This window comes from Urocampus carinirostris, chromosome 7 (assembly GCF_059441175.1).
Source record: "Urocampus carinirostris isolate Australia breed hairy pipefish chromosome 7, RoL_Ucar_1.0, whole genome shotgun sequence".
NCBI lineage: Eukaryota > Metazoa > Chordata > Actinopteri > Syngnathiformes > Syngnathidae > Urocampus > Urocampus carinirostris.
In genome coordinates this window covers 26,490,836-26,512,716 of record NC_142355.1, presented here as the reverse complement: position 1 = coordinate 26,512,716, position 21,881 = coordinate 26,490,836, and the positions used below count along the sequence as shown (strand labels likewise).

At 41.6% G+C, this 21,881-nt stretch overlaps 1 protein-coding gene across 3 annotated transcripts in view; it reads left to right on the top strand.

Moving 5' to 3' along the window:
- The window catches only part of LOC148362813 (PDZ domain-containing RING finger protein 4), a 248,545-nt gene that overhangs the window by 145,908 nt on the left and 80,756 nt on the right, over nt 1-21,881 (top strand). The window lies entirely within an intron of this gene.

Genomic DNA, 21,881 nt, shown 5'->3' with positions numbered 1-21,881 from the left:
TCACTCGCAGTAATTATTTCAGTTTGGGACAACACTTCAAAGTATTACCTTTCAAAAGAGACAAATAACATCCGTATTCTCGAAATGGTTCAAGAACAGCATTCGATATGATTTGGGCACCTCTTGGTTTGAAATTTTAGGCTGATGAATAAATAAATAAATAAATAAATAAATACACTTGTAAAGATAGGTGTTGCACAAGTTAAATTATAATAATGAAATAAAAACATGAAACACCGCTTCCTTTCTACTTGAATTAAAGGACCCTGTCTGTCTGTCTGTCTGTCTATCAAGCCCTCTAGCTCTCTAGCCCTCTAACTCTCTCTATCCCTCTCTATCCCTATCTCTCTATCTATCTTTCCTTCTCTCCTTTACTCTTTATATCCATCTCTCTGTATTTTTCTGTATCTATCTCTCTACATTTATCTATTTCTCTATCAATCTCTAAATCTATCTATTTCTACACCTCTTCCTCTAGCTCTTTCTATCTATTTCAACCAATTTCTATCACTTTGTATATTTCTCTACTTCTATTTACAACAATAAATATTAGATTTTATTATTAATATTAATATCTTATTATTTAGATATTTTTCAGATTTAGTGTAAATAGGCTCATGGCTTTTAATTAACAAATACATTTGTAGAGTGGCTATAATGGGCTTCCCCTGAATTCAGTCTCTGTGTCACCCGGTGGACAAACATGATTTCATATTATCTTGTTGACACCGATCACTACTTTTCGATTAATCAGCGCTGGGCCTCCAATGTTTTAGGACCCTTCACAGGAAGCGCAGAGATTACTCGATTTAAAGATCGACACTTGATGACTACTATAAAACAACTTGCAATTTTGAATCTGTTCCAGGAACAACCTCCAATTTAATTAGATTTCCCCAAAAATAGATCATCTGTATTAAATTCCAGCTTCCCTCTTTATGATACGAAGCCACCGTTTTACAACATACCAATTCTGTAGCATTAAAACCAAGCGCAAGCAGCACCTTGGGAATGTGTCTGAGGGACAGCAAGATGATTGTGTTTTTTTTGAGGTAGCAGCAAATGTGAAACTCCTGGACCGGAGAAAGTCCAAGTGGGATTAGGCCGACCTGCTGCTTGCTCATTGGTGGCCATGTGTGTAATGGATATGCATTCCGTAAAAGGTTGAGAAGCTATCACCAGCAGCAGCTTTCTTTTTTAACATAGAGTCACATGAGACTGGGATTTTGTCTTGCCTGCACTTGTAAGATAACTGATATCATAAATAAATACATGTGTTTTGTTAAGATTATGCTTTGTCCTCAGTAAAGGGTAGATTTTTGTGTGCTTTGAGTCATTTCAGAAAAGTAACATAATGACATATTAACTACAAGAGGGCACTCGAAGACCAGGCTATATGTTTCTCAAAGGCAGAACAGTTGCGGTATGCAGTACCTTTTAATTGTAACTATGTACAGTTGTGGTCCAAAGTTTACATACACTTGTAAAGAACATAATGTCATGGCTCGCATGAGTTTCCAGTTACTTCTACAACTCTGATTGTTTCGGATAAAATGATTGGAACACATAGTTCTTTGTCACAAAAACATTCATGAGGTTTGGTTCTTTTCTGACTTTATCATGGGTTAACAGAAAAAGTGATCAAATCTGCTGGGTGAAAAATATACATACAGCAGCGCTAATATTTGGTAACATGTCCCTTGGCCATTTTTACTTCAATTAGAGGCTTTTGGTAGCCATTCACAAGCTTCTTGGTTGAGTCTTTGACCACTCCTCTAGACAGAATTGGTGTAGTTCAGTTAATTTTGATGGCTTTACGACAGACTTGTTTTTCCAGCATTGTCCACAAGTTCTCAATGGGGTTTAAGTCAGGACTTTGGGAAGACCATTCTAAAACCTTTATTCTAACCTGATTTAGCCATCCCACTACCACTTTTGATGTATGTTTGGGGTCATTGTCCTGTCGGAACACCCAACTGCACCAAAGACCCAATCTTCGGGCTGATGACTTTAGGTTATATTGAATAATTTGAAGGTAATTCCTCCTTCTTCGTTATCCCATACGTCAAAGTGTCTTTGGGAAAGACACTGAATCCCTAATGCCCCCAAACAAGCAGGTAGGCACCTTGCATGGCCTATTGGTGTGTGAGTGTGTGTGTGAATGGGTTAGTGTGAAGCACATTGTAAAGCACTTTGGGAGGTCTTCATTAACTTGAAAAGCGCTATATAAATGCAGACCATTTACCATTTCTGGAGATGCAAAACAAGAAAATAATGTTGAAATTTAACAAATTAAGAACAGGTAAGATACCCCCCAGGCAATGTTTCCACCAAGCTACAAAATACAGCGTCTGTCTTTCAGACACCTTTTGGAGTGACGGTCAATCCAAAGAAATAATGGCAATGATTTGACAATCAATGGTTTTATTCATATTGTTTTTGGTTTTAAAACAACTGTTGATACTTAGAAAAAATAGGGAATGTGTATTAGGCATGGATTACACTCCTTAGGGGCCGGTCACACAGCCGTTTGCGGCTGAATCACGGCTAAAATTTTGCGGGGTTTTTTTGCCCGTGGTTGCCCGGGATGGAAAATGCGCAAAATTGGCCAACCCGCTGTTCATCGGTGGTATGCCCGCAAAACAGACGCCGGCGACTGTTCCGCTTCCTCATCGCGTCATTTCTGCGTCATTTTCTCATGTGGACCACGGGTATAAAAGCTCCCGAGCCGGTGTTGTGCCCAAATCCGACTCCTACGCAACACCCACACCGCCCCACCCCCTCGCGTGACTTTTTCATCCACATTAACAAACGCATTTTGTAGAATACGATCGCACTTTATTGTTTAAATAAACGCGTTATATAGACTAGGATCTCCCAATTGTTATAATTAGCTCGCTTTATAGTTTTAATAAGCGTTTTATATAGACTACGATCGCTTTCGTTGGAAGCGCAGCAGAATGCGCGTTCACGCGAGGGGGGGGAGGATTTACCGTTCGATTACGTTCACAACAAAAACAAAGACGGAATGGTTTAAGTTGTATTACATTTCCAACAAATGCAAGACGAAGTGGTTTTGGTTATATGTTCGCCATTACATTCCCTAAAAGTGAGATAAAACGAGATAAAAGTGGTTGTAGTAGCGAGGGGATGCAAATCTCGGCACCGGGCTGAAGAAATCATAACCGCACAAGACACAGTCCCGTGAAGATCAAGATTTCAAGCTATGGCATCATTTTTATTTTATTATCTTGAAAAGAAATGTCAAGAAATAAAAATGGATTAAGACGAGGTCACTATGCTGACGGGGGGGTCGGGGGGGGCTTTAGGGGTTATTGTTCTATCTTCTTTATTCATTATCCATTATCGATCAGTTCATAATACGCTACAAAGCTTAGGAACCGGGACTCTTACTCTCAGCCAAGAGGCCAAGCTAAGGTCCTAGCATTAAAGCCTTGCTGCTACCATTGCGAATGCACCGAAAGATTTATTCGAAATGAAGAGAAACTACGCTGACGGGGATCCATGTGCACCCCCTTGACGTCTCGAGCACAACTGACGTGTGCTCGGCATTCGCGCTGTTTATACGCGGAGAAAGGCGTTTGACCGTCACACGCCTAACACGCTAATTTCACGTAATAACACCGCGATACAGGCGCAGAACATGCTATTTCCATGCTCCACCCACAATTACCCGCTGAAATTTCCCGTCCTACCCATGTGTAACCACGCCCTGGCCGCGGCCAGAGCACGTCGTTCCGCGTCAATTCCGCGTCATTACCTCGTGTTGACCACGTGTCCGGCACGCGGTTTAACTTGGCTCAAACTTTTGAGCAGCTCAAAAGTTTTGAGCGCGGCCAACCACGTGAAAATTTCCGACCGCGAGTAAAGCACTGCTCTATCTCGTCCATATGACGGTCTCAAAACGTCCAACAGCGCCCAACAGCATCTGCTTTACGGCCAGAAATTTCTGGCCGTGGTTCAGCCTCAATACGCTCGTGAAAGGCTGTGTACCCGCCCTCTGTAGAATTGAGCAGCGCAAAACTTTCTCGCGCTGCCACCCGCGCGCGAAATTCCGACCTCGTGTTAAGCACGGCTGTATCTCGTCTGAATGGCGATCTCAATGCGTCCAATAGCGTCCGCCTCAAAGGCAGAAATTTCTGGCCGTGATTCAGCCGCAAATGTCTGTGTGACCGGCCCCTTAGGTTGCCTATATAATGATATTAGAGAGGAAAGACTCAAACGGGATTGTTAAAACCGTCCCTGGGGACTTTTTATTCTCTTCTGGCTTCTAGCACATTTTAACGCATTAACTAGCCACATAAGCAATGATAGCCACTGCAGCTTTACGTTAGCAACTAACACCACTTGACGAGCAGTCATTGCTAAATAATTTAGCAGATAATGTCGTTTTAAGTGACCTTAACGACAAAAACGAATGCTAGGTTTGTGGTTACAGCCGTTAGCTGCTATTGTTTACTTGAATCAAGCAAATTTTGATTTAAAACATCGATTTTTTCAAATAGATACAGACACTCCCCTACTTACGACTATTCGACTTACGAAAAATGGTACTTACAAAAAAAAATTGGCGATGTCGGAAAAATATCCAGACATTGCTGTAGGTTAGATTTTGTATTGTGTCCACCTTTTTCCGAGTACAGGACATTATTGTAGTGCTTCTTTCTGCCGATACCGGCGTGCGGTAGCACTGCGAGAGCTCACCCAGGATCCACCCCGAAGAAGAAATATGCTTCCTCAACCTAGTTCGAGTGTAAACATTCTATACTGTTTCTCCAGCACGCTAAGAACGTTGACATTTTTATTGTTTGATATCTCGTGCATCCATCAAATATGGTTGGTGTAAAGTGTAAAGAGGCGAGCCGTTTCTTTTGAAATCAAAGTGGAGTGAGAAAGCTTGATGCGGTTGAGAAAATGGTTGAACACTTTTTTTCGGCCACTCTAACACGGAGGAGGACCTTTCGAAGCTTATCTTGCAAAAGTAAGTTACACTTAACTCTATGTATCTTTATAGAGCTTGTTATTTAATTAAACGTTTGTTTTTCAGTTTCAAAACAATACAGGTTACTTATACAAGCCTTAAACATAGTAGTATACACCTTAAACAAACATTCCATACAAAATATAGCACTGAAGCAACTTACAAACAAAAATCAACTTACGAACGATGGTCCAAAAGTAGGGCAGCGTCTTTACTGACAGGTTTTGTTGATACATTTCCTAAAATGTCAGATTTCATATGTTTAATAAAACATACAAGAAAAATGGTAGAAAATCTTCAGATTGGTCGCACATTTGTTTCGTTTAGTGAAACACAAACAGAAAATGGTAAGAAATTTGTAAATTTTCTTCATTTGGTAAGACAAGGAAGGAAGTTATTTGAAACTACATTGTGGATTTTTTCAGATTTGTGGTAAAATCATTTGGAATTTTGTTTTTACAATATCATTTAATACTTTTGCTTACCCATACTTCCAACAAAAGAACTGTCTTATGGCGGAACCTGATCATGCAAGAAAGAAAATACTTTTTTTGCAAGTACCTATAGCCAGCTCGGTCTTGTGTAGGGCGCACTCCCCGAGACTGGAAGGTTGCTGTTTCCAGCCTAGGCCGGGTCATACCTAAGACTTACACCATTGGTACCCTTTGCCTCCCTGCTTGGTGCTTGGCATTAGAGAGATAAAGATACAGAAAGATACAGAGAGATGGAGATAAAGAGTAAAGGAGAGAAGGAAATATATTCTTCTATTCTATTCTAGATAGAGAGATAGGGATAGAGAGAGCTAGAGGGTTTGATAGACGGACAGACAGACAGACAGACAGACATACAGGGTCCTTTAATTCAAGTAGAAAGGAAGCGGTGTTTCATGTTTTTTTTTCATTATTATAATTTAACTCGGTGGCCTTGGGGGTATGGCGCCCGCCCCGAGACTGGGAGGTTGCCTCGGCTGAGTCATACCCAAGACTTAAACATTGGTACCCGTTGCCTTCCTGCTTCGCGTTCAGCATTAGGGGTTGGAATTGGGGGGTTTGGTCACCTAATGACTCCCAACACCTCAGTTGTGTTGAGCGAGGGGGCTGGGAATCCCCTCCTCTGTATCAATCTCCCAGAAAGAGTAAAATATGTGAATATGTTCTTGACTCTAGCCACCTCCCACAAGGGGGAAATGGCTCCGGTATACATACATACATGTATATATATACAGTGCATCCGGAAAGTATTCACAGCGCTTCACTTTTTCCACATTTTGTTATGTTACAGCCTCATTCCAAATTGTATTAATTTAATCTCTTATCTCGAAATTCTACACAAAATACTCCATTATGAAAATGTGAGAAAGTTTTTTTTTTTTTTTTTTACTTTTTTTCAATTTATTAAAAATAGAAAACTAAGAAATCACATTTACATAAGTATTCACAGCCTTTGCCATGAAGCTGAAAATTGAGCTCAGGTGCATCTTTTTTCCACTGATCATCCTTGAGATCTTTCTACAGCTTAATTGGAGTTCACCTGCAGTAAATTCAGTTGATTGGACATGATTCGGAAAGGCACACACCTGTCTATATAAGGTCCCACGGTTGAGTGTGCATGTCAGAGCACAAACACCAAGCATGAAGTCAAAAGAACTGTCTGTAGACCTGTGAGACAGGATTGTCTTGAGGCACAAATCTGGGGAAGGATACAGAAAATTTTCTGCTGCTTTGAAGGTCCCAATGAGCACAGTGGCCTCCATTATTTGTAAATGGAAGACATTTGGAACCACCAGGACTCTTCCTAGAGCTGGCCGGCCTTCTAACCTGAGCGATCGGGGAAGAAGGGCCTTAGTCAGGGAGGTGACCAAGAACCCGATGGTCACTCTGTCAGAGCTCCAGCGTTCCTCTGTGGGGAGAGGAGAGCCTTCCAGAAGGACAACCATCTCTGCAGCAATCCACCAATCAGGCCTGTATGGTAGAGTGGCCAGACGAAAGCCAATCCTTAGTAAAAGGAACATGGAAGTCCGTCTGGAATTTGCCAAAAAGCACCTGAATGACTCTCAGACCACGAGAAACATAACTCTCTGGTCTGATGAGGCAAAGATTGAACTCTTTGGCGTGAATGCCAGGCGCCATGTTTGGAGGAAACCAGGCACCGCTCATCACCAGGCCAATACCATCCCTACAGTGAAGCATGGTGGTGGCAGCATCATGCTGTGGGGATGTTTTTCAGCAGCAGGAACTAGCAGACTAGTCAGGATAGAAGGAAAAATGAATTCAGCAATATATAGAGATATCCTGGATGAAAACCTGCTCCAGAGCGCTCTTGACCTGAGGCTGGGGCGAAGGTTCATTTTTCAGCAGGACAACGACCCAAAGCACACAGCCAAGATCTCAAAAGATTGGCTTCAGAACCATCCGTGAATGTCCTGGAGTGGCCCAGCCAGATTCCAGACTTGAATTCGAGAGATCGGAAAATGGCTGTGCACAAACGTCTCCCATCCAACCTGATTGAGCTTGAGACTTATTGCAAAGAAGAATGGGCAAAACTGCCTAAAGATAGGTGTGCTAAACTTGTGGGATCATATTCAAAAAGACTTGAGGCTGTATTTGCTGCCAAAGGTGGATCAACAAAGTATTAAGCAAAGGCTGTGAATACTTATGTAAATGTGATTTCTTAGTTTTCTATTTTTAATAAATTCAAAAAAAGTTTAAAAAAAACTTTTTCACATTGTCATAATGGAGTATTTTGTGTAGAATTTTGAGATAAGAGATTAAATTAATACAATTTGGAATGAGGCTGTAACACAACAAAATGTGTAATAAGTGAAGCGCTGTGAATACTTTCCGGATGCACTGTATATATACATAACAAAGTTCTTGGTTTTGATACCCCACTGATGACAAATTATTTTTCCTACATAAACAATAATGTGGCAAAACCCATAGCCAAAAAGACACATTATGGTCCTACCAGGTACTTCCAAACTTTTCTCTTGTCCTGAAGTAGTTTTTTCTTAAACTTTGAGGTTGGAACATTAAATAACTCTTTTTACTAGGAAATTAGCAAAAATGTGTTCCAAACAGTCCACAGATGGTGACCCATGAATCCTGAAGAATACTTCTGCCACCCAATGTGACTGTAGGACAAGCATTGCTTCAATGTGATCATTTGAACGCTTACATTCTTTTCAACTGAACCGTGAAAAAATAAATCTGAATAGCACTATTTCCATGGACATATGCGAGCCTACAAACCTTTTAATCATGCTATAAAGGAATGTTTTGCATTCCGTACCTTACGGCAGATGGAGAACTACAAAGTTGTTAGGTTCAGTGAAACAATTTACAGTGGTAGCAGAACAGAAGGGACCTGATACAATTAAAGGTAGCCAAGCGTTAGACAGGCTCTGGTTGAATTTATTTTTACTGTTCAAACAAATTTGGGTTAACTTCGAACATAACGTGCTTTAATTCATCTGCAGGTCATTTAAACATAATATTAGGGTTTTACTTACTTTTAGAGAAAAAAATCGCAAGTGGGTTGCATTTATTTTAAGAATATTAAAATTACAAAGGTTCCAATTTTTTTCTGTCTAATTCAAAATACTGACATGTAGTGCTGACCTTCAAAAAGTTAGAATTTATCTATAACAGCAGTTATTTAAACGGACAGTGTGTAATATAAGGTGGTATGCACTGATATTCAGTTTTTTGTTGTTGTTGCAGAGTGAATATAATAATACTGTTGGAAAAATCCAAACCTTGTAAAACCACAACCATTTTTTCTTGTTACAATTATTTATTCAAAATGTGGGGATGTTTTATTGGAATTGTATTAATTTTTGTAGGTTTCGGATCAAGGGATGTTCTAATGGTTGTCTGTGCAGCCCTTTTGAGACTATTTGCGTTTAAGGGCTATAAAAATGACTGTGACTTGACTTTACTTAACTTTATTCAACATCAGAGTGAGTTTCCGTACTGTGTGCCTGCTCGAAACTTATGTTGACTTTTGCAGAAAGCTTGAACAACTTTAATAGCGGACACATTAGCCTGCTTCACAATTATTTTCTGTCACATTCGCCTCTCCCCCAACCACACCCAATCACCCGCCCTCGGTAGAATAAATCCTCTCAAGTCACCCACCCATTTATCACCACCTCCGCTCCTAGATCGATCAAATTTTAAATGACCACATAATTTTATTGGAACAAAACAAAGATTGCTCGATATTGATGGTAACACTTCACCTTCATCCATGTCAAATCTTCACCTTTCGGCACATTTTCGTAAAGAAAAACTATCAGCGTGATTTGCGTCTTTAGGGGACAACTGGGTAATATTTGACCACGAGATGGCATTGTTCACTGATGCAAACAAAAATCAGTTCATATGAGCACAACGTAGCAGAATGTTGACTGGCAAACATGGCGACATTGATAGGTATGGATTCCATTGAGTAAAAAAAGACACATTTCTCGACTTATGATTTTTTTTTTAACATTTGTATGATAATTCATGTTTTTTTGCCTACTATTGAAATTAAAATTTTGTTCAGTTTTTTTTTTTTTTTTACTGAATGAAAGTGTTTTATACGACAAGGAGGCACTAAATATTACGTACTGTTCCTTTAAGTGCCAGCTTAATGTAATTGCCTTTGTGCTGTCTGCTGCCAACATTTTTAACATAGCAAGCCCAGTCCTTGCTCGTCTCCCGCTAAGGTCACAGTGAAGTGCTATGGGAGAAGTCTTTTGTTTGTGTCTTCACCACGTCTCTCTTTGCCTGTCTCCGCATCTGTGTTATTTTTTTTTTTTACACGGGGTCCCTTAAGGGGCTGCTACACTTAATGTCTACACTTCATACTCTGCTCAATGCATTGCTTGGTGGCTAAATCCAAACGAAACACTCTGCTACTGAGAACGCCACTGCCCCTTATTGTAGTGGAGGTGCAATTGCGCTTTATTCTCGGAAAGTTACGAAAAATGTTACCTGAGGTCAAACGCTCCCGCGCCTCATTTGACAGAGACACATACCCACGGGGGGGCGCACTATTATTTGAGTACCACTGCTTTGGCCCAGGCATCTACAATCCATTGAAAATGATATCAGGCTCAGAGTTAATTTTCTTCCCTTCTTTTTTTGCAGAGGAAGCACAACAAGCTCTTTGGGGGTGGGATACTCAGAATCTGTGTGACTATAAAGAACATTTCCATACACTTATTGGTGACTGGTACACCATCATGCCGACGCGTCGACTTTAAGACTATTGAACCTTGCTCTGACAACCATCCTCCCACCCCCAAACCTTCCAGGCGGTTAGCCACAAATGTTGTCATCCATCTCCGGTGTAGCGTTATGTCTTTTGAAAGATGTCTCTCAAGCACTCAAAGTGATTGGACAAGTGAAGAGCGAGCGAGCACAGAAACAAAAGAAACGCTCCGCCTGATTGATCGGCGGGCCGTTGGGATGGCGGATCCATAGGGAAAAAAAATGGTTTCAGAATGTAATCTGTACTTTCGCCGCTGCTTTCTGTCGATTTTCGACAAACACGACCATTTTGTTGTTTTCAAGGCCTGCAGACAGATGGTCAAAAGCATAGAGTATTAGAAATCCATGATTTTAGCCTGCAGCCTGATATCACATTGGCTTGATTTCCAAAATAGTTTTAGCCGATAAAGCTCGTGTAGAGTTTTTTCGAGGTCAATAAATTATTGTATTAGATTTTCGATTGACGAAATGATTTGAAGAAGCAAACTATATATTTTGAATATCGTCGTCTAGCCTATTGGAGCAAAACAGCATTTTTTTGACTTTTTGATCAGGAACACATCCGTCCAACCTTGTAATCTATCGCATATCCTGAATTTGGCGACACACACAATTTATACTGTTTAGTCTTTTATATTTTAATCAAGACACAGACACCCAACTATTCAAGGGAATTAGTTTACTACAAAATTACAAAAGCATTTGAATTACAGATGACATTCCTGGCTAAAGAATAATAGAAGACAGAAAGACAGAATTATTCACTAGAGGGTTTGATAGACGGATTGACTGACATTGTGCCACGAAGCCACACGGTGTTCTTAAACTTGAGTTTGAAAAACATTCTGGGGACAGTTGGACAACTAGATATTATTCAAATCAGATTACATCAACTCATTCTCTGATCACCTACAAAGATTTGTCTGTGGTATTTCCTTGTTTGGAAGATAAAGCTTGTCCCGAAGTGTCGGGGGAAAGAAAATAGTAAAAGCTGAAACAAAATTTAGGACAGGAGACATTTTCCAGTTGGAAAATATTTTCTCTGGGCAAAAGATTGCTTGTAGAAATTGTCGAGTACTAACCCCTGCCTGGGACCACAGCATTTGTGGGTGGAATGAAGCTCGAGGTGACAAAAATGGCAGGCTTTTCTTTCTTTTGCCCGCAAGTCAACTTTTGGTAGCATGTGTTTGCATTTTTACACTAAACTACGACCCAAGAAAACTACATACGCAGATTAAAAAAAGGTCTTAAAAGGATGACTAGCTCTGGAGACATGCTTGGCCACTTCATTGCCTTTGCCCTTAGCCCCTTTGGAAAAGCCTTGGTCCTCTTAGAAGTGTATTTTGAGTCATCATCAGGCTGGAACATTGTCCTGCGACCCAGTTTCTGGTGGCAGGGGGATAATTCACTGCTCCAGTATTTCACATTACATTCTTGAGTTTGTGTTTCTCTCACTAAAAAGCAACTTCCCAATTCCAGTTGCACTCATGCAGCCCCCAACAATGGCAATCCCAACACAATGCCTGAATTATGGCATGACACAAACAAATGTGTCCTCCCCTCCTGGTTACTGCCCACGTGCTTCACACCATCTGAACCAAATAAATTAATCTTTGTCTAATCAGAACAGGATACTTTCCAGTGAGCCATGTCCTTTGTAGACAGTCTTCTTTTCATTGTGTCAAAGCGATGTTTCTTCAGTGATGTTCTAGTAAACATTATAATGAAATCTCTGCAGAAATGGATTCCCTTTTTTTGACATACTGTATAAAGTTTCCTTAAGTCAAGGGATGAAAAACAACCAACGATTCTCATCTCAACCCGCTCTGACGGTGTGGGAACAGAAGGTCCCGGTGTTACTCACAGGTGACGCCACACTGATGTCACCCCCAACCACCACCCCGCTCGCATCCCGATGAATTAACGAGATAATCGAAATGAAAGATGTGGAGGAGCGGGGAATCAGGCTTCGGATTATAACCCCTGCGCTTCCATCATCCCTTATCTGCGTCTTGCAACATTGAAGGCTAAAACAGTATGTCACGCCTCGTTTAGAGGCGGGGGGTGTGGAGATTGGAAAAACTAGCTCGCAGAGGCGCTAAGTCTTGAGTCGTCAGCTAACTTGACGTGTGTCTGGAAAGGTCAGCCGGGTTCTTATTGAGATAAGGGAAAGGTGAAAAGGGAAAAGGTCAATTCATCATTAGCAGGCCTCTTCAATCCACTCCGAGATTTAGTGCACTCGCCGATAAAAACTCATTGCCTTTGTTTCATGCTCCACGTGCATCTGAAGCTTGTCTCGGCGTGTTTTTCAATTCCGCTTGGCGATTAGACTATGAAATATCCAATTACACAGTCAGCGTGAGGTAGCGCTTTGCGCAACAGTCTCGCTGCGGTGGCATCTTCAAAATAGTAAGTGATGGAATTTTATTAACTGGGGGCCCGGCATTCCAGGAAGTAAATAACACATCTACGGAAAATAACAATATGACGTGTTTATTACCTGTCTCCTAAAAATAAGTTGTTTTTTTAACGTATCATCTCTTCTAATCTGCTAATCAGCAACTTGATTGGCTAATAGAGATAATGATGCAATAGTCAAATCAACAAACATCAGTCTGTCAAAATACGGAACTGGCCTCTAAGAAAATCTCTTTTGCACTCATTCGCTAGTAACAAACTTATCACAAGTTGAGAAAGTTTTTATATCAAGCATTTTTGGTTTTATATCGTATTTTCACAGTTTTTTTACGAAGTCAGGTCAAGTCATATTATTTGTATAGCCCTTAATCACAAGGAGTCTCAAAGGGCTGCACAGACCACATATTATTGCAAACTAAACACTATATTTTCACCATCCCCTGATCTAAAACTTACACGAGGGCAAGGAAAAACTCAAAAACCTTAACATGAGGTAAATGAAGAAACCTTGAGAAGGGACCTTACATGAGGTAATCCCCCTTCCAAGATGACCAGGCTGCAACGGATGTTGCAATAACAAATATTACACAAATATTGTCAACATGAAATATAGGTCATTCATAAGCTATAGTGTAGAAGTGTGTTTTGAGCCTAGATTTAAACAATTCCACTGAGGTTTCAGATCGAATCTCCATTCCACAGCACCGGGGCCCAAATGGGGAACGCTGTCGAACCTGTGGCTCTCTTCTTGGCTCTTGGGATCACTAGTAGATAGGAAAATAGTAGTGTTCTGATTTTAGTATTGTTTTCTCTTATCTTTTTAGAAAATACATTTTAAAACAAGGAAAATTATCTACTATATTATATCTATTATTATTAATAAAAACAAATCTTTCAATACAAGAAACTTGTTTTCAAAATTCGCAAAAACCTTCTGCCGATGAGGAAATATTTGTCTTTTCAGTTTATCAAGATTGCTGCTTTAACTCTTGATGAAGCAGCTTCAATGCTTTAACTCAAGAACTGCATTAGCTTTAATGGAAGATTGTGTATTATTAGGGTAAGACTGCAAAAATACTTAATTCATTTATAAATAAAAGACAATATTAATTTAAATAATAGGCAAAAATACATGTACTAATGTATAAACTTGTATATTTTTTAAAAACTCGTAGGTCGAGAAATTTGTATTTATTCTACACAACATGAGGTTCACCCCCAAAAACAGAGAGAGAGAGAGAGAGAGAGAGAGAGAGAGAGAGAGAGAGAGAGAGAGAGAGAGAGAGAGAGAGAGAGAGAGAGAGAGAGAGAGAGAGAGAGAGAGAGAGAGAGAGAGAGAATATTTCTCCACAGACGCTAAGGTATGAAAATGCTGGTCTACTAGTGATCCCAAGAGCCAACAAGAGACCGCAGGTTTGAGAGCATTCTTCATTCGGCCCCAGATGTTGTGCTCTGCCCTCTGAGATTCGATCTGCAACCACAGTAGAACTGTTAAATTCTAGGATGAAACCACACTTTTCTAGTTCATGAACTACTTATATTTTCTATTCACATTATCTGTGTATTAATTGTTATTGCAACATCCATTGCAGCCTGGTCATCCTGGAAGGGGGATTACCTCATGTGCGGTCCCTTCTCAAAGTTTTCTCATTTTCCTCATGTTGAGGTTTTTGAGTTTTTCCTTGCCCTCATGTAGGTTTCGGATCAGGGGATGGTGTAATAATAGTCTTTAGATTGCAATAATCTATGGTCTGTGTAGCCCTTTGAGACTCCCTGTGATTAAGGGCAATACAAATAAAATTAAGATGACTGGCATTTTGACTGGGCACTTGTATTCAGGGAGCCAATTGATCAATTTATTTTCAATGTTACAAGCTGCTACAGTTACAAGCTTTCGTGTTTTCTTTTATTGGTGTTCACTATGTTTTGTGTACTGTACCCTTATGCTAAATCTAATGCACCCTGGCCATCCTAGAAAGGGGATTACCACTTGTAAGGTCCCTTTTCAAGGTTTCGTATTTTCCCCGTGCTGAGGTTCTGAGTTTTTCTATGCCTGCATGTTGTTTAAGATCAAGCAGTTGTAGCCTGTGCAGTCCTTTGAGACATGTTTTGATTAAGGGCTATCCAGATAAATGTGACTTGACTTGGTGGCCAGTTGTGCGCACGGCTGTTTGACTGTGCACACTTTGACTGTGCGAACTTTGCTTCGCCTTCAATGGCTAGAGCCATTGAAACCTGCTTCTGATTGGCGGGCGCTGTTAAACCCTGAAATATGACAATTCTTGTTGGCCAAACACTCCATCACTCCAATAACAAACTGGAACTATAAATCGTTTAATAAACGGCAGAGTTTTGCGGTCACATTTTTCCACTAAGTCAAATAGCAATATAGATTTCGCTTAACCGTGCAAAAACTTACCTAAACTTACCTCAAGAGTATGTCATAAGCCAAAGAGTATTCGACTGTATCAAAATAAAAACTATAGATCTGCAAATAAAAAGAATATAAAGGTATATATTGGATAGAATACAGTATAAAAGGCACATTTAGACCATAATTTCCCTTACATCTATATAGTTGTCTTTTTTTATGTTTACCTTTGTATTTAATTTAAAGAATATTGTGTTAACCCAACCATCCATCCATTATCTGCACCGCTCATCCTAAGTAGGGTCGCGGGGGTGCTGGAGCCCATCCCAGTTATCTTCGGGCAGTGAGCAGGGGACACCCTGAACCGGTTGCCAGCCAATCGCAGGGCACACAGGGACAGACAACCCATTCGCTCATTCACTCCCAGGGACAATTTGGACCGGCCAATTAACCTGACAAGCATGTTTTTGTAATGTGGGAGGAAACCAGAGTGCCCTGAGGAAACCCACGCAAGCACAGGGAGAACATGCAAACTCCACACAGGGGGTTTGATCTCACGACCTCAGAACTGCCGCACACGCGCTAACCCCCGTGCCGCCGCGCTGTTAACCCTCCCCAAACAAATTACAGATGCATGTGATGATCTGTGGGTAGTGCCGCGGCGCAGTGGTTAGCACGTGTGCGGCACAGTTCTGACGTCATGAGATCAAACTTCCTGTGTGGAGTTTGCATGGTATCCCTGTGCTTGTTTGGGTTTCTTCCCACATTCCAAAAACATTCCTGTTAGGATAATTGGTCTGTCCAAATTGTCCCTAGGTGTGAATGAGCGAGCAACTTGTCTGTTCCTGTGTGCCCTGCGACTGGCTGGCAACCAGTTCAGGGTGTCCACTGCCTGAAGATGGCTGGGATGGGCTCAAGCACCCCCGCGACCCTACTGAGGATAAGCGATCCTGATAATGGATGGGTGACGATCCGTGCGTACCCAATCTTCAGGGTTTTTTTTTGTTCCTGCTGTAGGATAATAAAAGAGCTTGTTGTCAACGTATTTATCTGCAACATGTTTTGCCTCCAAAATTCCTTTCACCCCCGAGCTGCAAGATATCAGCCGCATGACCCGCGCTGACATTTGGAGGAATAAGAAAGTGTCAGGGAAGGTGTCGCCTGCGTAATCTACGGTCGATAAAGCCGTAAAGAGTTCAGAGATGGCCGTCCAGACCCTCTTTCTTGTCCGTCGCTCTTCACTTTCTTACCCCCGAGACACAGCGGCACCCGTGTGAAATGAGTGACGTGGAATGTGTGTTACGGGTGGGCGAGGTGTCGCCAAATGGTAGCGAGGTGTCGCGCCAAAGGTGGCGAGGCGTCGCGCCAAAGGGGACGAGGCATCACCAGAGCCTTCCGAAGAGCCGGGTGTCACTCCGCGGGTCAGCGCCCCCTTCCCCTCAAGCTCCCGTGATAAGCTCGGCCTGACAGATATTTGATGAGAAGGCTGACATGTATCCGCACCCAGAAACTCTCATTGTCTGCCTGGGGACCGACGTGATAAGGGCCACCCGCTGCCTCCCGGCGTCCACTACCCCCCTTGTCCCACCTTACTCCTTGCCTTTATATAGGGTTATTACGCATGCTTAAAATTCTTAGAAATGCTTCAGTTTAAATTTTTGAGTTTTCCAGAATTGAGAAGTGCTTGGATTATGGGTGAAATGCTTCTAAATGCCGCAGAGAAATTAAACAATGTATTAAAATATGAATTACACATTTTTATATGAGAAAAGGGCAGCACGGCATCTGAGTGGTTAGCGCGTCAACGGCACAGTTCTGAGGTCATGGGATCAAATCCAGCTACCAGCCTTCCTGTGCGGAGTTTGCATCTTCCCCCAATGCTTGGTGTGACTAAGCGAGTGAGTTGTCTGTCTCTGTGTGCCCTGTGACTCGCTGCCAACCACTTTAGGGTGTCCCCTGCCCACTGCCTGAAAACAGCTGGGGTAGGCTCCAGCTCCCTCGCGACCCCAGTGAGCATAAGCGGTGGAGATCATGGATGAATGTGTGCTTGTAACTGCTTATAATCGTTAGTATGGTTCACAACAAGTCTGTTTAAAAATAATGCTGACACTTCTCTCTGGTGGCTTTGCATTGCCATTGCATTTCTTCCCTCGTGATTAACTGCAGCTGGCATTAGTTTGTACGACATTGTCCTTTGAAGCCTCATTACGGACAGGTGCATGTTACATTTAAAAAGGGCACTATGAAATGTGTATTAGTGTACCAATATCTATTATGCGCCATGCAACAAATTAAGGTAGCGTTTCCCAGTGCTAAATTTTAATGGGAAGAACTTCCTGCAAATGTAAGCTCCTCATTATTGTCAACACCTATATGCTGAGAAATTTGGCTTAAGACATTTACACACATATTTTTCAGAGCCACAGATATTTTCTCAAATTACTCAAAATCTAAAGATCATATATCTTGATAAATGCTCACACAAAATTGCAAATGTGAACCGCAGGTATATTTGTGGATCTGCAAAATACATGAAATATAGCGGATTTCATCTTATATTGGTGCTGGAGAAATTGAAAAATTGGCTTTGAAAGTTCTTAAAAGTGCTTGAGTGTGGCTGTGAAAAATGTGTTTGAACCCTGACTAGACATTCATTTCGTTTTTAAAATACTATGAAAATCTTGAAAGGTGTGTCATGGGTCAGGAAAGACTATCATTTGAATTTTGGCTTAATCTGTCGTTAACTGCATTAAACATTTGACAATAAAACAAATGATGATTTTGTTCACGTCACTTCCCAAAATCAACCGGATGCCGTATTTGTTTGCTCCTAAGGTGTGCTCCATTCCTGCATCTCTATGTTTTAGAGCTAAGATAAGTCCTAAAGAAATCCAAACCGACTGGGCTCGGGGGTATTAAGGCCCGGCTCAGCCCAGCCCGACAAATTGACTTGATTTCAGGGACCGAGCCCAAAAACACCGAATTTGCATATTTTATCTGTGAGGTCCCTGTGAGTCGGTCCACTATTATGTCACCGACCTCCGGAGCATGGCACCCTCAGCAGATTCTGAGATTTGGAGGACGGGCTGAGCACACGATGGACTTTAAACTGCCGGACAAGCTGTTTTTATCGTTGGTCAAAAAAAACAGCGAACAAAACACAGCCAAAGTTCATTGAGGCCCGACCCGACTCAAATTTCGAGTACGGGCCGGGTTTGAACTCTGGCCCGAGATCTTACCTCTACTTTGTTTCCTAAATGTGCTCGTATGCTGAAAACATGTATGTACACTATAAGTAGATAGATACAATTGTGGCATTTATTATATTTTGGTGGAAACAATGGTGGCATTTTCGCTGCGGGGCATAAGATAAAATGGAAACTTCACCGAAAATTGGGCCAATACATGAGGCCTTCTTTAACAAGTAAACTGGAGTTTACATGAATCAATTGTCTCTGTGCTACTCATCCACAGTGCTTTGCACCTTTAAAAGGACTGCCAACACAGAAGCTCTATGTAGGAAAGGCCAAAGCCGACTTTACTTCCTCAGAAGGCTGGCCTCCTTCAAAATCTGCAAAAAGCTCCTGAAAATATTCTATGAGACAGTTGTGGCAAGCGCCCTCTTCTATGCGACAATGTGTTGGGGAGGCAGCGTCAAGAAGAAGGATGCCTCTCGTCTCAATAAACTGGCGAGGAAAGCGAGCTTTGTTGTGGGCACAGAGCTGGACAGCCTGACAACAGTAGCTGAGAGACGGGCTCTGGAAAAGCTGCGGTCAATCATTGACAATCCATCGCATCCACTACACAGCATTATCTCCAGACAGAAAAGCAGTTTCAGCGACAGACTGCTGTCTTTGTCTTGTACTACGGACAGACTGAAGAGATCTTTTCTTCCTCATGCCATGAGGCTCTTTAACTCTAATATGTATTCTGTGTAGCACTATTTAGATATTCTATACAACACGCTACAGTGGGCATTTGCACGTCACATTGGGTATTTGTATATTGTATTATTATGCTTTATTATTGTATTGTTCTCAGCTCAGGGATGCTGCTGGAAATGTGAATTTCCCTGCGGGGATGAATAAAGTATCTATCTATCTATATATCTAAAATATACTATACATTGTAATGCGCACAATTAAACAGATTAAGTTCTGTATGTGTGTGTGTGCGTGTATATATATATATATATATATATATATATCTGGGCAGCACGGCGGCGCAGTGGTTAGCGCTTGTGCGGCACAGTTCATGTCATGGGAACCTGTCGTGGGTTCAAATCCAGCTCCAGACATCCTGTGCGGAGTTTGTATGTTCTCCCCGTGCTTGAGTGGGTTTCCTCCGGGCACTCCGGTTTCCTCCCACATTCCAAAAACATGCATTTCAGGTGAATTGGCCGGTCCAAATTGTCCCTAGGTGTGAATGAGCGAATGAGTTGTCTGTCCCTGTGTGCCCTGCGATTGGCTGGCAACCAGTTCACGGTGTCCCCTGCCCACTGCCCGGAGATGGCTGGGATGGGCTCCAGCCCCCCCCCGCGACCCTAATGAGGATAAGCGGTACGGCTGATGAGATGAGATATATGTATCTCAATGAAAAGCTTTACAAAGGAAGACGCAAACAAATGAGCTGGGTGATCATTGGGGTGATCATTGGGGGGCAAAGGGAACTACCAAAAATCTCACTACACAGCACAGGGCAAGAGAAAATAATGCACAAAAAAAACACGAAAAATACACAGTTTAGACCAAACTAAATTCACAACCAGCAAGAATCCGGAAGTCCTGAGTCGGTCAAGGTGATTCATCAAGAGGTCAGGAACAAGCGTAGGCAGCAACATGAGAGCAACAATCCAAAGCTTCTGCTGTCACTACAGTCCGTTTACGCATGTTACTTATTGAGGGTCAACTGTGGGCGATTAGAGGTAGGTGTGGGGATCCTCCAGTACATCTGCCCACTGGTGCCCTTTGGAGGACGTTGGCATGCTATACTTTAATAATTTATGGTTACTACTATGGTATACCCTTAACAACAGGGGCACTACAGAAGTCCTCCGACACAAAGTGATTTTCTCATATATACGTCCGTTATTCCCCTCGACCCTACTGAGGATAAGCGGTGCCGCTGATGAGATGAGATGAGACGTCCGTTATTATCACTTCAGAATCTTCTCCGAAAACATAGCCACCAAAAGCGCCTAAACAGTCTGTCTCAATAACAAGCTTTGTTTGTTGTTGCTTCAACTGTATTGCCAATCATTCCCACACAACAGGCGTCCTAATGATGTTAGTTTGTGTCTTTGAACTGCAGTTTCCGGAAGGTTGGATTGAAGCATACGTGGCGGGCGGAGACGCGTATGCGACCGCAGCTGTCGCAATTCCAAAGCTTTGCTCTTTTAATGAGCGGCGTTTGCAACGAGAGCATCACAATGCCTTTCAGAAAGCTCCCATTGTCACCAGACAAGAGTTCTGTCGGATTTTCGTTCCGGTCTGATAACGGTAATTAATTTGTCCACACTCAAGATCGATCGTCGAAACGGAGGTGACACATTGCTCAAAACAACACTAGTAGGCGAGCGAACTATTTTTTGCGGTAGAGTGACTCGTTAAAGTTCACAGTTGGGAAACGGATGCGGTCTCTGCGAGGTTGGAATGACGGCTGTGTTTTCTCAACCCTGCGGCACGTCGTCAACCAGGCCGCCACCTCCCACGCCAGCCAGATTCTCGTACACAGTCAAGCTGGCATAGAACGAAAAGAAGAGACGTTGCGATGGGCAAAAATGTTTTGCATCAAAGCTATTGTAGCCTTCTATTACCCCTGGGAAAACAAACAATTGATAACAGTAAGTATCTTGTTTAGTAAACAAGGGTCGATAACATGCAAACGTGTTTTAAAATAAAAACCCATTCAATGCCGAACGTTTCTCTCAAATAGGAAGAGCTGGTGCTAGCCAATTTTTTGCCATTTTGACTCATTTTTGAAGGCCTACACAGTCTTCATTTTACCTCTGAAAAGTGATGGGTCCCAGGGACTTGCATGCTCAAAAATCTATGGGTCCGGACAGAAATTTATGGGTCCCCAAAATTTAGTGTTATCAAGGTTGAGAAATATATAATATAAATCTATATTTTCATTCAGTTTTAATCATCACACTTAATTGGTAATATAAAGCAGTTATCACTTCAGATTTTTCAGTTCCCAAAAATATTGTACATTTTACAAAATAATATTGCTGAAATATTAGTCTATATATTCGTGCAGTTTTAATCATCACAGTTATTGGTAATACAAAGCAGTTATCACTTCAGATTTTTCAGTTCATAAATTCTTCGTGGTTTGCTGTCCCGCCACCGTTGTAATGCCTTGCCAAGGTCCAATTGTTTGGTAAGATGCACCTTCATAAGCTGGTGTTGTGTTGTGATATTGAGGTGGTTTTGCTTTTTTGTGAGGAAGCTGTTTTGGACCCTGAAATCCCTCTCACAACCTGCAGTATGTACGGCTGATGTCATTGCAAAATGAGATTTGGAAAATCATAACCAGGAATATAATTTAGTCCATTTTGGCAGAAAAGTCATTTTCTTGCTAGGAGTATTCTTTTGTTTATTTTCTATGTCGAACCGTTCGCTTTAACACACGTGTTTTCCTTGCCTCCGTGATGTTCTGATGAATTTCTCCGCCGTTTTTTCGTGCAGGAATTATTGCCGTTGTTATCACTTTCTGCATTATGTTTTGACCTATTACTGACACTGAAAAAATTACCCAATTTTGTGTTGATTTGCACCTAATACGTTTTTTTCGAAGGCATACTTCTCTTTCACTTGACGATAAG